Source organism: Mustela nigripes, unplaced genomic scaffold (genome assembly GCF_022355385.1).
Source record: "Mustela nigripes isolate SB6536 unplaced genomic scaffold, MUSNIG.SB6536 HiC_scaffold_76, whole genome shotgun sequence".
Lineage (NCBI taxonomy): Eukaryota > Metazoa > Chordata > Mammalia > Carnivora > Mustelidae > Mustela > Mustela nigripes.
The window spans coordinates 3,004,323-3,021,398 of record NW_026739491.1 but is presented as its reverse complement, the minus strand read 5'-3'; the positions used below and the strand labels follow the sequence as shown (position 1 = coordinate 3,021,398).

Sequence of the window (17,076 nt, the reverse complement as noted above, 5' to 3'; positions counted from 1 at the left end):
GATTTTTAACAAAGGGTTCATCTTTACCCTTGGACTACATTTCTTTGCCAGCATTTTAGATTTGATCTTTATCCTGAAGCACTTCCTTACTTTGAATACTTTCTGCTGGTTAGAAAGACTGTCCTGAGCTCTCTATATTACCTCTAAATTTGACCTGAAAACAAAATAGTCCATTCTTTAGTTCATCTCTCTCACATTTTATTGTAGGTAATTAGAAAAAGATAACCAGCCCAGAAATCTCCACAGGTAGGATCGTCATACTCACTATGTAGATTTCCTATTTTTCACATTACCAAAAATGATAGTATTGCCAAACTTTCTGTCATTACATAATAAGGGTCCTCTTACCTCCAACTAACATTTTCCTCACTCTCTTTTAAGCCTTCACTGATGGTCTCCTTGAAGCCCATCAGACTTCCACTGTCAGGCTTTTCAAAGTCCTTCTGGTTTCCACCTGTTGACTGGTCTCAAAGCTAATGACATGTTTTAGGTTTTTTGTTACTGCACAAAAAACTGCACAAAAAATAAGAATTATCTGGAAGCTTCTTCCTTCACATGTTGGACACTTAGGCCTGAAAACCAAATTTGTGGTTGGGCTTCTTGGCAACTGGTTATTAAAAAAGAGTCTCCTCAGGGGCAATGTCTGAAAACTAAGTTCCCAGAGACCAAGACACAGAGTTGGGAACTGTAGGTGGCTCAGTTGGCTAAGCATCCAACTCTTGATTTTGGCTCAGGTCATGATCTCAGGGTTGTGAAACTGAGCCCACATTGGGCTCTGTGCTGGGTGTGGAGCCTGCTTGAGATTCTCTCTCTCCTTTTGCCCCTCCCCCTCCTTACATTTCTCCCCCCCCCCCTCACACTCCCCCTTTTTGAAAAAAAAAAAAAAAAGAAAGAAAGAAAGAAGAAAGAAAAAAGTTCACATAGTATTACTTCTATTAGATTCATATTCAAGGGGAAAGGACATAGACTTTACTTCTCAAAGGAAAGAGTGTCAAAGAGTATGAGGTCTTGTTTTTAAATGAGTACATCAAAAACAAGGATGAGAGGAAGTCCAGAGAATGCTACTATAAAGCAGGCATAGGGATAAAATAATACAGATAAAGCAGGTCAGAAAATTCAAGGAGGGACTTCTTTAAGAAGATAAAACTGAGAGAATTAATCAGTACAAAAAAATATCATTGTACTTGCTTCAGAGTCCTGGCAGTTAACTGATAATATATTTAAGAAGGGTAGCTGAGGAAAACTGTAAAAAGAGAATATTTACAAAGATCTTGAAAAGGTTAAGAGAAAGTGGGTTACCCAGAAACTAACAATAGTTAAGATCTGGTGTGATCCCAGGCCTTAAGACACAAGTGGAAGGAGTGGCTTCTTGAATATAGGAAGAGTAGAGACCATCTAACCTAAGCTGTGAACTTCAGTAAAGGAACAGAGCCAACTTCAACCCACAGCAAACTGGTAGGGAGAGACTAAATACCCCCAAGCTCACCCAGTCTCCTCCTGCCCTTCAGTCTCCCACTTTAACCCAATTGGGAAGCCACAGGGCAAGAGAATCTATGGATTAAAGTCTGTACAGATCAGCCCTCCAGCATAATGTGGAGAGTGGATGTGCAGGGGCAAATGGAAAATAAATAGCAAGTACCAGAAAGGCAATTTATTCAGTTGGGTAGAGTTTGGAGATAAATTAGTGATAAGTTTATAAAAATTAACCAAACAAGAAGAAAAGAGGTAGTCTCAGGAGTGAGAAGATTGTGCAACTTAGTTCAAGTGTCAATAGTGTTTATATAGTTATAAATAGTAAATATTGATATAACCAAATAGAATATTGATATAGCCAAAATCTTTATATATAATATTAAGATTGTATATATATATAATTATATTACATATATATAATTAAGATTATATATATATGTATATATATTTATCATGAGGTTGGAGAGTAAATAGAATTACATATGCATGATAATTGTGTTAAAGAGAAATAGATTCACACTTCACACAATGGGAAGTCAAGAGATAATGCCTGATTTTGAAAAAAAATGAAGTAGCAATGTAAGTAATTTAGAGATACAGAAATAAATGTCAAACAAGTTACTCAAAGAAGTTGAAAATGGTTACCTCTAAGGAATGGGAAACTAAATTAGGAGTTGGGGTAATGCCTTTTTCTTTCTTTCTTTTTTTTTTAACAATACTTACAGAACTATTTTATTCTTTACACTGTATGCACGTATAACCTTAATTTAAATAAATAAATAAATTATATAAAGACTATCCAGCTTAGAGGGCCATCTGTTCTGTGACACTCTTCCTCATCCCTCAAGCTTAATTAAGATATTCTTCCTCCCGACATTCTTAACACCTTGAGCCTCTAGTTAGCTCGTATCACAAGTTGTTTAATTATTGACTTACTTGACTGTGAGTACACTCAAGGTAGAGACCATGCTTTCTTAATCACTGTTTCCCCAGCAGCTGTCATAAACCCTGGCATAGATGGCTATGTAAGAAATATTTCCTTAATTAAATAATCTTAGTCAATGGCACCAATACCATACCAGGTGTATAGAGTAGAAAACTTCCGTGACCAAACCCTCCTTGTAACCCCTCACTTACATATTGCCCTGAGCTCTATTACCTCACTGCTACAGACTGAATGGTTGTGTCTCTTTAAAGTCCCATACTGAAACCTAATCCTCAATGGGATGGTATTTGGGGTGGGGCCTCTGGGAGGTGATTAAGTCATAAGATTGGAGCCCTCATGAATGAGATTCTTGCCATTATGAAAGAGGCCCAGGAAAGGTCTCTTGACCCTTCGGCTGTGTGAGTATACAAAGAAAGGAAGGCCATCTATGAACCAGAAAGTGGGCTCTTCACAGACAAGGAGTCTGCCAAAGCCTTGATCTTGGACTTCCAGCCTCCAGAACTGTGAGAAATAAATTTCTGTTATTTATAAGTCACTTAGTCCATGACAGTTTGTTACAGGAGGTCGAATGGACTAAAGCATGGACCATAGACCTTTTGTCATTCTCTGAAGACACAAAACCTCTGTGCCCTGGCTCATGCTGTTCCCTTGGCTAAAAATGTCCTACTTGTTCAGTTCCCATTCTATATTATTCATCTAAGGACCACTTGAAATACTATTTCTTTCATGAAGTTTTACTTAAAATTCATAGAGTAAATCCCTCCTTTTGCTTATCCTAAAACATGCTGCCTGAAATTCTCCTTGGCATGTATTTAGTAGAATCCTAATAGTTATGCTTATGTCTGATTTTCCCCTTGAGTTCATAAGTTCCTTGAGTTCAACTGGTTTACTCATCTTGCACCCGTCACTAGCATGGTATCCAACATATAGTAGGTCCACACTAAAGAACAACAGTGTTTTTCTGGTATGAAACTGCCATTATTTTTTGCCTCCCATGAGAATGATAATGAATTCCTCGAGGATCATATCTGGCACACAGACTGGCACATAGTAGGTACTTAATAAGCAGTTAACAAATTTTAAAAATTAAAAGAAGACCAGGCAATGAGTTTATTTCTTAGTGTTTACAAGGTGCTGTCTTTCATTTTTTTGTCTTTCTTCTTATTTCAACATAAATGAGCCTTCCACAAACTGGCCCTATCTTAATTATACATTTATACATTTATAAATTATACATTTCTTGTTTGTTGCTTTTCAACATGTACTAGTCCTCCACAAGTCAAGTTAGACCCTTTCGTGACCTCTTCCTGTGTATGATATTTTCTACTCATGCTAATATAATTACATTCCTCCAAAACAAAAGTTCCAAAATAACTTCCTCTTACAATAAAGATAGAGTAGGTAATTTAGACTAAACTTTCTGGCTTGAGAAAAAGTAAATGAATTATTAAAAGCATCTGGTTGAAGTATCAGAGAGCCACTGAGGCAAATGAAGAATGACAAGGGCAAGTTTTGAAAGGAGAATAAAACCCAAAGAGGTCAGCCTAGCATTTGGTGCCACTTTTCCCCATAAAAAGGAATTCTAAATGGAAGAGTCCATGGATTGAATTCAAAGGATCCACAAATTTGTACAGGGAAAAAATTTACATCCTTAGCTTTACAAACCATTAACTGGAATTTATCATTTCCTTCAGTTATGAATATAAACATAGTAGAATTAGCAGTACATGTGATTTTTGTTGGTAACAGAAACCTCAGATATTTTCATATAACCCTAAAGTTGTCCCAAATATCTCACAGTATCGTTTGTACTCATCACCATTTCAAAAATAAGATATTATTACACTCACTAGTCGTTTCAGGGGCTTCTGCCAGTCCTGAAAGAGACAGTTGATAGACTGAACAGGTAATAGTTTTGAATTAATGTTAAGATCCTGAATTTTCAAATGACTCTTGATGCTTGGTGGTCAAAAAACTGGAGCTCAGGACCCACCCAAGCTGGATAAAGGGACTGTGGTGTATCCTTAAGGCTCTGCTTGGCACCCTAAAAGACATACCTAGAAACAGAACAGCCCTCCCTGATACTTACACCTAGCTTCAAATTATTTCAAGCCCTAACTGAATTGAGGTAATCCAGGATTGCTCGTGCTCAGGCCATCTGCCGAAGCAAATGTAAATCCTCTCTGAAGAAAGATAATAGCATTCTAGGCTTTATACTATCTCTATAATTTTTCATATACAATATACAACACTCAGAGCTAAGGAGAAAAAAGCATACTATAATTTACGACAATGGAATAAAGAGCCAAGAGACAGAATAGAAAATAGACAGATACAGACACATACCCATAAGGAATCCAGATTTTGAATTATGGACTTTTAAATAATCTTGTTTTACTATGTTCAAGAAAACGAAGAATAAGAATTAGTAAAGAACCATTAAAAAAAACCCTGAATGGTAATTCTTGAACTAAAAAATGCAATAAATGTGGGACACCTGGTTAGCCAGTCAGTATAACATGTAACTCTTGATCTCAGGGTTGTGAGTTTGAGCCCCACATTGGGTGCAAAGATTACTTTAAAATAAAATCTTTTAATTAAAAAAATACAATATGTGAATGGGATGCCTGGGTGGCGCAGATGGTTAAGTGTCCAATTCTTGGTTTTAGCTTGGGTTGTGATGTCAGCGTCATGAGATCAAGCCCTATGTTAGGTTCCATGCTCATTGTGGAGTCTACTTGAGGCTCTCTCTCTCTCTCTTTCCCTCTCCTGCTTCTGCTTTCTCTCTCTCTCTCAAATAAATAAGTGAATCCTTAAAAAAAAGTAAAATAATTCGAAAAACTATATATGATTCCAACTATATAAAAGCTATGTATGATTCCAACTATATAACATCTAGAAAAGGCAAAACTATGAAGACAGTAAAAAGGACAGTGGTCGCTAGGAATTGGTTGGGAAGAAGGGATAAACAGGAAGAACACAGATAATTTTTAGAGCAATGAAAATACTCCATATGATAGCACAATGATGGTTATATCATTAGATATCTATCTAAACCCATAGAATATAAAATACCAAGTGAATACTAAGATAAACTATGAACTTTGGGTGATGATGATATGTCAACGTAGGTTCATCAGTTGTAACCAAATATACCAAATATAGGGAATGCTGGTAATGATAATAAAAATAACTGTTGCTTTGAATTCTGGCAGCATGAGATACATAGGAAATCTCTACCTTCTTCTTAATTTTGCTGTCAACCTAAACCTACTCTTAAAACAAAAGTCTTTAAAAAACAAACCAAAAGGCATATTTAAGCTATATAAAATTTTCATAATAAACTATAGAAGAAAGCAAAGTTAATTAAAATCTTCTTTGCTACTGGAAATAAAAAAGAAAAATAAAGGTACATTATGGGAGGCAAGACTAAGAGAAACATGAGACACACTAGTAAACAAATCTTAAGGTTTTTCAAACTCACTTTCAACATTCATGGTTTCCCTAGCTTGCAACTTCTTTTTTTTTTTCTCCTTTATATTTAAAACAGACAGACTGGGGTGACTGGGTGGCTCAGTTGTTAAATGTCTCCCTTCGGCTCAGGTTATGATCCCAGGGATATGGGATCAAGCCCTGCATTGGGCCCCCTGCTCAGTGGGAAGCCTGTTTCTCTCTCTCCTACTCTCCCTGCTTGTGTTCCCTCTCTTTCTGTCCCTCTCTCTGTAAAATAAATAACATCTTTTAAAAATAAAATAAAAAATAAAACATTAAAAGTGTCATGGTAAGATATAAAAAAACACAAAAACAAAAATAAGACAATAATTGGAATTAAGAACTCAGTACATGGGTTTAACAGCAAATTACACAAAATGAAAGAGAATTAATGCACTGCAAATAGGTCAGAAAAAATATCTAGAAGAAAGCACATAAGATAAAAATGATAAAGAATGCAGAAAAGTTCATAAGAGAGGATACCATGAAAAAGTCTAAAGTTTGTGTAACTGGAATCCCAGGAGTAAAGACAGTGAAACAGAAGCAAGTCTGAAAAGCTAAAGATTAAGAACTTTCAAAACTGATAAAAGACATCAAGTTACAGGTTCAAGAAGTACCAAGAACATGAAGGGGTTTAAATATAAAGAAAAACAAACCTAGATACATTATAGTAAAACTACCAAAAACCAAAGACCAATGAAAAATATCCAAAAAGTAGCCAGAGACAAGAACAGATTATTCTTCAAAGGTGTAAGAATGACAGATAGCTGACTTCTCAACAGAAACTGTGGAAACCAGAAGAAAATGGAACAGTGTCTTCAAAGCACTAAAAGACAGTAGCTGCCAACCTAGAACTTATACCAGAAAAAACTACCCTTCAAAAATGAAGGTGAAACTCCGATAATGTCTCTAGGTAGATAATAGTTTTCAATTAACTGATTTTCATAATTATACTATGGTTTTAGAAGATGCTAACATAAGTAGAAGTTGGGTGAAAGACAAATGGAGACTATGTGGTTTTGTTGTTCTTGTTCTTGTTCTTGTTTTTTTTTTGTTTTTTTTTTTAAGTAGGCTCCACGCTCAGCATTGGGCTCCAACTCACAACCCTGATACCAAGACGAGAGCTGAGATCAAGAGTGAGACACTTAACTGACTGAGCCACGCAGGCACCCCTATGCTATTTTTACCACCTTTTTTGTAAGTCTAAAATTATTACAAGAGGGGAAAAAAGGTAAAATATTGTTTCAGAATGAAAGCTAATGTCAGAATGGAAATTCCACAAAAGTTGGGATTTCTTGTCTGTTTTGTCATTGCTGTAGACCCCCTAGTGTCTAGAACACTAATTAACACAAAGACATTCGGTAAATATTTTTTCAAATGTACCAACAACAGTCATAGTAGCTATCACTTATTCAACACTTAGTATATCTCAGGTAGAATATCAGGCACTTTACATTCATTATCCTTCCGACAATCATGGCACATGGAATTTTACATTTTATATGTGAGTCTCCCTATTTTATAGATGAGGCTAAGTAACCTGCTTAAGATCACATATAGTAATTGGCAGCCCTCAAACATAGATTTGACTCCAGAGTCTGTTTCGTTAACCACTGTGCTATAATACTTTTGTGTCACATAAAAAGATTTTTTCTCATTCACTTATTCAAATTCTCTTCATCTTTCCAGATTGTATTAGTCCGTGTTCTCCAGAAAAACAGAAGCAGTAGTATATGCGCACATACAGTTGACCCTTGAACAACAGAGGTATGAACTGCTCAAGTCCACTTATACACAGATTTTTTACAGTACAGTCCTATAAAAGTACGTTCTCTTCCTTATGCTTTTCTTGAAACATTTTCGTTTCTTGGGCTTACTTTACTATCAGAACATAGTAGATATAACATACAAAATACATGTTAATTAATCAACTGTTTATGTTATCAACTAAGCTTCCAGTCAACAGTAGGCTATCAGCCATTAAGTTTTTGGAGGAGTCAAGAGCTATACATAGATTTTCTTTTCTTTTTTTTTTTTTTTTTAAAGATTTTATTTATTTATTTGACAGAGAGAGATCATGAGTAGGCAGAGAAGCAGGCAGAGAGAGAGGAGGAAGCAGGCTCCCCGCTGAGCAGAAAGCCTGATGCGGGGCTTGATCCCAGGACTCTGGGATCATGACCTGAGCCGAAGGCAGAGGCTTTAACCCAATGAGCCACCCAGGCGCCCCAATACATAGATTTTCTACTGTGCTGGGGATCAATGTCCCTAACCACTTGTTGTTCAGGGGTAAACTGTATATATAAGAGGAGATTTAGCTTATGTGATTATGGAATTGGCTCATGTGATTACGGAGGCCAAGAAATCCAATGATCTTCCATTTGCAATCTGAAGAACTAGGAGAGTTGGTAGTGCAATTCAGTTCAGGTCTGCAAGCTCAAGACCCAGGTCAGTCAGCGGTGTAAGTCCCAGTCTGAGATCAAAGGCCCAAAACAAATACCCCCCCCCCAAAAAAAAACACCCCAATTCACTCTTCTTCCACCTTTTTGTTTTAGTCAGGTCCTCAAGGAATTGGATAAGACCCACCCAGATTAGTGAGGGTGGATCTTCTTCTTCTCCTCCTCCTTCTTCTTTTTTTTTTTTTTTAAAGATTTTATTTATTTATTGGACAGAGAGAGAGAGAAAGAAAGAGAGGGAACACAAGAGGGAGTCGAAGAGGGAGAAGCAGGCTTCCCTCTGAGCAGGGAGCCCAAGGCAGGGCTCGATCCCAGGACCCTGGGATCATGACTTGAGCCAATGGCAGACGCCCAATGACCGAGCCACTCACATGCCCCAGGATAGATCTTCTTTAAAGTCTACCAATTCAAATGCTAATTTCTTCTGAAAACACCCTCACGGATGTACTCAGAAATAATGTTTTACAAGCCATCTCAGCATACTCTCATCTGGTCAAGATTACACATAAAACTAACCATCACATAAGTCAAGACACACTCCTCTATGATGCCTTATTTAACTTCTCTAGTACCCATGATTTCTCCTTATTCTCAGATCTCTGAGCACGACTTAATGCCATTATATTAGGTCCTGAATTATTAACAAAAAATTAACAATATTCTGTCTGTTAATCAGTAAACATTATCTCCTCAACCAAATTACATCCCCTCATAGGCAAGTGACCGTATCTTACAGCCGCATTTGAAACTCTGTAAGGATACTTGATATTTTGGTAAAGAGTTAAGAAAAATACGTAGTTGGAAAAACCATGCAAAGAACAATACTTTGGGATGGTTTAGAGAGCAGGCTGTATGGCTTAAGATTCTAAACATCAAATTCTAAACATCTAAACATTGGCTCAGAAAAAAAGCTACCTTATAAAGGTAGGTTTGGGGGCACTTAGGTGGCTTAGTTGTTAAGCATCTGCCTTCGGCTGGGGTCACAGTCCCAGGATCCTGGGATGAAGCCCTGTGCTGGGCTGCCTGCTCAGTGGGAAGCCTTCTTCTCCCTCTCCCACTGACCCTGTTTGTGCTCCCTCTCTCACTGTGTGTCTCTCTGTGTCAAATAAATAAATAAAATCTTTAAAAAAAAAAAAAGTAGTTTTTTTTTTTTAAGAATTTTACTTATTTATTTATTTGAGAGAAGAGGAGAGAGGGAGAGAGAAAGAGAAAGGAGTGGGGAGAGGGGGAGAGAGAATGAATCCCAAGCAGACACCACACTGACCGTGGAGTCCAATGTGGGTGTTGACCCAAGGACCCTGAGATCACGACCTGAGCCCAAATCAGGAGTCTGAGGCTTAAGTGACTGAGCCACCCAGGCTCCCCAAAATGTGGTTTTTACATCAAATTTTCTATAATACCTCTTTTTCCTTATGTCAGGTTAGTTAAGTGTTCAGGGCATGTTGGACATAGCAGTACCATTCTCTCGGTTAAGCCCCCTTGAGAAGGCATATATATTGCATAGAAGGTGAAGTTTGAGAGTGTGCAGATGAACAGTTACCCCCCCCACACACGTAAACTGCAGCTTGTGTGGTGTAAATATACTGTCCCTGCCTGGAACTGCCTGTGGAACATGGTCTCTTCGGGCCCTGTGGTTTCTCAGTACATTCCAACTGCTGGGAGGCTGGAGCTTGGCTCAGCAAAGCGCAGATAAACAGCTTCCTGTAGCAGGCTGCCCGTGTGAGGAGCAATGACCTCAGCAGAGAGCGTCTGCTTTTCATTACCCTGAGCACATCGCTGCACAGCTAGAGCTCAGAGTAGGAACAATACAAGTTGGATAGGTTTGGCTAGCTCAGGTATCCCATTACACCTTGAATTTTTTCATCTTGGCTGCCAGAGAAAAGAGGGTATAGCCAGGAAGTGAGGAAATGGCTCATGGGTGAGAAAGGAAAGACAAAAACATTTTCTGAGGCTGTTCTCTGAACGAACGAGATGGTGAGTCAAGTGGCTAACGCTAAGTCACTGACAGTCTGGCAGGAAGTCCCCCGATGTCTTTCATCTCCAAAAAGGTACATAAACTGCAGGGTAAGCAAAAAGTGTTACAGACAACAAGAGAGATTGAAAGGTCCTCGAACTCTTCAACTCTAATACCATTTAAAGAGAAAGAAGAGCAAAACCATCCCTTTCCGGGAGATCCACAAAGTAGGAGAGAAGCGAAAAACCCACACACCAGGAGCTAACAGGGAATGAGAATGAATTCCACAAAGCCAGCCATTTTACTCATGTCATTTTACCTCATCTGCCCAACAACACCTGTGAGATAGGTATTAGCATCCCTAGCAATGATCTTGACCTGGAAAATATAACACAAGGACATTAACAAAGACATTTTTTGTTGATATTATTTAATGACAAAGGGATGAACTCAAGGCTGCTTCTACGGCCACCCCAGAAACAGCACTGCTGACTGTTGCAGCTCCAGAACTCAGCAACCCTGGGCCAACGTGTCCTAAAATAAATTTACATGCTCATGACATTTTCTAGTAAGATAGTTTCCACTGTGCTGGACAGAATTGCATCTGATAGTTGAAGAAAGGAATCACAGTTATGGCCTCAGACAGGAAATTGGTTGGACATGACCCCTCTTGAGGGATCCTGAGAAACAATTTGTTTTGTGGGGAAGTCATTGACTGGAAAGATGCACCTGCCATGGGGCTGGAAGCTAAGAGACAGACAAACATCTTAGCAAATCATAATAACAGAGAGAAGCTTCATTTGACTTTCATTTCACTTTTCTCAGGGAAGAAGAATCTTTGTGTGGCTGCCAAAACCCTAACTGTCCCTCCTCCTTCCCCTCTCTCCCTTCCACCCCCATCCCAGTTCATTAAAGACCTTCTGGTTAAAGGTGCCAGAATGTGTCATTCTTTCCTGCTCTTGTGCCAGGCCTGTGCTGCCAGCACCACAGATCTTCTAGAGTACTGAGCAAATTATCGAAGAAATTAGACACTGATGAATTTATACTGTTCTGTTGTTGATGAAACGAAGTTTCTTAACTTCTGATGAGCTATTTCATATTACTAATAGCACTACTGATCGGTTAATTCGGATTTGTGTGCGTCTACCTGATTGCGGGAGGGGTACTCAGAGAATTACCAGAGCAGGAGAATGAGAAGAAATATTAGTGCTTGGATGGGACCAAATAAAGATTCTTTATATTATTTATCAGTTAAAATAAATTAAGTAATATCTTTAAGGGGAAATATTTTCGTGTAGAAAATTATACCTAAATTTTTTACTAGCTAGCTATAAAAGCTGCTCCCAGGAAAAAGGAAATAGTATCACTGGCTCTTGAGAATGCTTCCGCCATGGATGGAGTTCCTTCATTTCCTCTTATCCAATGGTTTCACAACAGCTAAGTTTCTCTTAACGGGTAGAAGGGGGGTGGGGCGGGGGGAGTGAGGACTCTCCTGACAGGGAGAATCTGGGCCCAATTATTATTTCCACAACCTTTGACTCCGACTTCTAAATGAGTCAGGAGACCAGTGGGCTGTGAAATGGCTTCCTCAGTTACCAGGTCAAGTGCTGCTGGATGGTTTCCTGTAATCAAAACAGGAAGGGACTGAAGAAGAGAGATGAATTCTGAGCAAGGAAGCAGCCTCTTCTATCCTTGATGAAACTGGATTTTTAAGTTTCAACATAGATTGTGGTGACTCTCAACTCACCACTATGTCTCCCTGTAGTGCTTTTGCTTTGGATACCCCTAGTGACATAGAAAAGGACCAGAATCCTCTACAGATTTTTACAGATGACAGTAAAGTGCTGGGTCAATAACAGTAAGGACAGGATTGCTCTAGCTGAAGGCAAAATCTATTCCTGGCAATTATCTGAGTCTGTGAGAATCCAGATGCTGACATGAGAAATGGGTAATTTTCTGTTACAATGTGTCAACTCCAGCTAAGAACTGAACTATGGAAAAAAGATGGGGGGCGGGGCAGGGAGAAGCATTACCCTTTTGAAGAAGTCTATAATAGGATTAGTCACCATTACTTCACCAGAGCACATTTTGGCTCAATTTAACAACAATAAGTAGGGAAAACACGGAGCAGAAATGGCCCAGAGAAGTCTCAAGTCCATCCATCATTTGAAGCTGTGAGCCTGGAAATCAGTGAAGTCCTGGTTTGTTCTGATGTGTTTCTTGTTGCTCCAAAACTGCTCCTCTGTTGCCATGGGCACGAGAAGGACCCAAAACAACATTACTTAAATGCTGGATGATAGATAATCCTAAAAAAATCTGCCCACTTTAGAACTGAAAGTTTACACCCTGAATGTTCTAGATTACTCAGGAGAGAAGTGGGTCATCTTTCATAGGGCTTAGAGCACCTGTTTAAAAAAAGAAGAAATAATACATATTTTATAATGATGTTTTGTTTTCTTTCAAGTTACATTTTAAGTAATTTAGGAATATGCACCATGGGAACTTCCTTTTCATCTCCAGCAATGAATTAATGAAGGTCATGTTTTATGGATGTATTCTAAGCAAAACAATAAGAAAAAAAAGGGATTTGATGCTGGTATCTTTTACTACAAGAGTATATTAAAAAAGGCATGCAAATTCCCAATCGAATTCTGATTATTAATATATATCAAGATATAATAATTAATGTTCTTTTTCTGAAAACTAAGATTTCAATCTTCATATTTATATTATACATAACACAAGTAATTTTAGGTTTAATTATTTTATTACTTTCACTTATTATATATGAGCAATGCATAGGGAAACCAGTTACTTGGTTTCCCTATTGGTGGCTTTCCCTGATCTATTAAGGTTATTAAGGTTATCCCATTCTGGGTAGCAGCAAATAAAATCAATCTTACTATCTTTTTTGGACACAGAAAGCTTAGGTAACAAAGGTGGACAAAAAGGTGAGTCACCTGAACTTATAACTTATCGGCTCTTTGATGGGATGAGTCAATTGTCCCATGGGATAAGCCCTCAAATGCCATCTCCAAGAGGCCTTCGTGACTATCCTGTATATCATGTTACCCTAGTTATTTCCTTGTTATTTATCTTGTTATGGTCATCAGCTGTGTAACCTTGGTAGTATTACTTTTGTGGGCCTGAATTTCCTAATGCATAAAATGAAGAGAATATATAAAACCCCACCTCATGGTATTGTGAGATTTAAAGATTTTTATTTATTTACTTAATTTGTCTTTTTTAGAGAGAAAGAGAAAAAGAAAGAACATGTACACATAAGCGGGGCGGTGGCAGAGGGAGAGAAAGAATCGCAAGAAGGCTCCATGTCCAGTGCAGAGCTCGACATGGGACTTGATCTCACAACCCTGAGATCAGGACCTGAGCCGAAATCAAAAGTCAGATACTTAACCGCCACCCATTTGCCCCAGTATTATGAGAATTAAATGAGAGAATGTATGTTATATGCTTAGAACAGTGCTTAGCACACAGCAAGTATTTATTAACTATTAGCTATTGTCTTCATCATCAGTGTACTTGTTTATTGACTATCTCCCTCACTAAACCCTTACATCCATGAGAATAATTACTTTGTCTTGTTAACTACTCTTTCTCCACTACCTATTACACATAGGCACATACATAGTAAGTGCTCAAAAATAATTGCTGAATGAATTCATGAGTGAATGCTGTCTTATATTCTCACATATCCTTAAAATAAACCTCTATTGGGGCACCTGGGTGGCTCAGATGGTTGGCCATCTGCCTTCGGCTCAGGTCATGATCTCCAGATCCTGGAATCAAGCCCTGTATCGGGCTCCTAGCTCAGCAGGGAGTCTGCTTCTCCTCTCCCTCTGCCTCTCCTCCTGCTCAAGCTCTTTCCCTGTATCTCTCTGTATCAAATGAATAAATAAAATCTTTAAAAAAATAGAAAATAAAATAAAATAAAATAAACCTCTACCAATGAAGATATCTGTGTACTTGCAACCAAAACAGACATCACGTAAGTATCCCCAAGAAGCTAAAACCATCATTGAAAAAAAAAACCAAAAACAAGACACTTGATCATAAGAAAGAGCCCTCCTGGGCCCACCAGCCAAGACCACAGAGTATCATTCATTTCTATATTAGTATGTGGAGGTCAAGCTCCCTGATGCCACAGTGTTGTAACTATCAATTTAGCCTGTGAAGAATGGTTCCCAATCCTGATAGGAATTCTCAGATTTCAGCCTGTTTCTCTCTCATCATTATTTTCCAATGTCTTAAAAAAACCACATTTCTCATTTTATCTTTACCACAAGAACCTGGTCACACTCTGCTGTGGTTTCTAAGCTATAGCTACTCTAGCCTCATTTTCTTAGATGTACTTCTTCAGAGGTCCTGACCCCATTCTGACACTTGGTCTATTCTTAGAGTGGCACCTCTAAATATTAATTCCTTTTACCTTCCTCCAGTTGAAAGACAACATTCAGAGGTAGAGTTTGCATACAACATAAAAGAAAATCCTCTGGGATTTGGTATCCTTCTTTCAAGAGTGTCCAGCAGAACATGATCTAAAGAGCTCACAGTCTTGCAGACATACACACACAGTACAGCTTAGCTACTCATGTTTTACAGCTTACCCAGATTTACTGGAACAATCAAGGATTTGTTGGAAAACACCAACAACCATGGAGTGACAGCACAGGTGAGGGGACAAGCAGACCCAGAGAAGAAAATCATCAGGAAAACCTTCCTTCCCAAAGCAAGATTATAGAATGAGGACTTTTTCTTAAAAGGAACTTATAAGGAACTCTTCTTCCTAGGGCAATGTCGTTATGCTTCTATGAATTAACACAAAACTGAAGGCTGATAAGGAAGGATTTTCACTAGATAAATAAAATTGATAAAGAAAATCAGGAGCTTCTACCACTCAGGTCTCTACCAAATACCAGTTTTAATTTCATCATATGTCCATTCCATTCAAGTCTTTTTTGCTTGTTTGTTTGTTTTAAGATTTGGAACTTGGATGCTAGTTCATTTCTCAGAATAACTTGCCTGGGGCCAGTAGGGTTTCCGAAAACTGTCAGGTATGTGCCACTCACATACATTATGTAATTTTTAGTTTTCTGAGGACAAGAAACAGCTCACTTGGCAACTAGATTTCTATCAGCACTATGGAAAATCTTAACTTTTCAACAGTGTATTGGTGAATAAAAGCTATAGTTGATAGCATTCAATAGCATTTGAAATTGTCATAAGGTTTACTATTGGCTCTATAGAGTTCAGGATCAGTTATTAGACTAGTTGGGTTCACTTCTAGAGTACTACCTACATGGCATACAGCTGCTTATATGGCAGAACACAGAGCTTAATAAAAAATAAAAAAAAATCAATAGGAGCGCCTGGGTGGCTCAGAAGGTTAAGCCTCTGCCTTCAGCTCAGGTCATAATCTCAGGGTCCTGGGATGGAGCCCCGCATCGGGCTCTCTGTTCAGCAGGGACACGCTTCCTCCTCTTTCTGCCTGCCTCTCTGCCTACTTGTGATCTCCGTCAAATAAATAAAATCTTGAAAAAAAAAAGAATCAATAATAATGCGAGAAAAATCAAGAGAAAGTCCTTATTACTAACAAGAACAAGAGCAAATAGTGTGTAGTAGCTTAAAATATAGATACAGCTGTATATTCAACAGTCACCTAACATCTTTTATGTGCTAAACATTGTGCCGGCCACTAGGAACACAAAGATGGAGAGACAATGATGTCTGTCCTCAAGGAACCAGTGTGATAGGAAAGACTTATAAAGGATTTGGAGGGTGGGGGAGGTGGGGAGGTAGAGTAAAATGAAAAAAACCAGGAAGAAGCATTGCCCCCAGAAGAATCATATTTCACTTGGCAAGGAGCCTCCAGTGTGCTGGTACAGATTAAATGGCCTAGAAACTTGACCCCCAGGCTTGTCAGTTCTTTAAGAGCAAGTGAGGCTATTCATTCTCAGTCTTTATTCCCTGCCCACCTCATTTGCTTCAGCCTACACCATGAGAACACGATTCCTTCCTTGATTCTGCTTTAGAGAACTGGGAAAATGGACAGGTTCTGCTCTTGGAGAGCCTGTTTTTCCCAGGGACTTGAAATTCCAATCCATAAGAAATCTAGACTTTATTTGTATATATGGACATATGCATATACATCGCCATGTATATATTATTGCCATAGCTTGGCAAAAAAGCTAGGGAGAGTCAAGAATCCCCCAACAGCAACCCAAGTTTAGGCCATTAGAACAACTGTCTGATCTTTAAGGAAGCTGTAGAGAGTAGAAAGAAAAAAAATATATTTTCAAGGAGGATAGACTTGGATTCATGATTTGCCTTAAATACAAGCCTGTTAGGATGCTGGATGGCTCAGTTGGTTAAGCTTCTGCCTTCGGGGCTCATTGCTCAGGCAGAAGCCTGTTGCTTCCTCCCAACCTCACTCATGCTCACTGTCTCACTCTCTGTTTCTTTCTCTCAAATAAATAAATAAAACCTTAAAAAAAAAAAAAAAGCCTGTTAAAGGCTATTCTTTCTTAGAATGTTCCCAATAAACCATAAAAATATGGAAGGAGAATCCAAATGATAACACAAATATGTGACAGCATTTTGGAAATAAAAATAACATTGCGTATTTCTCTAACACACCCTTTCATGAAGACCAATGAGTTCAAAACAGATTCTCTTTCAGCCTAAGAACAGTTCTGTGACATTGAAAAGTAGTAATCACTTTGATTTTTACACACTCCAAG

The 17,076-nt window shown here is 38.3% G+C and overlaps 1 protein-coding gene across 4 annotated transcripts in view; it reads right to left on the bottom strand.

Annotated features, from left to right (window-relative positions):
* The window catches only part of LOC132008232 (centriolar satellite-associated tubulin polyglutamylase complex regulator 1), a 187,921-nt gene that overhangs the window by 123,274 nt on the left and 47,571 nt on the right, over positions 1 to 17,076 (bottom strand). The window lies entirely within an intron of this gene.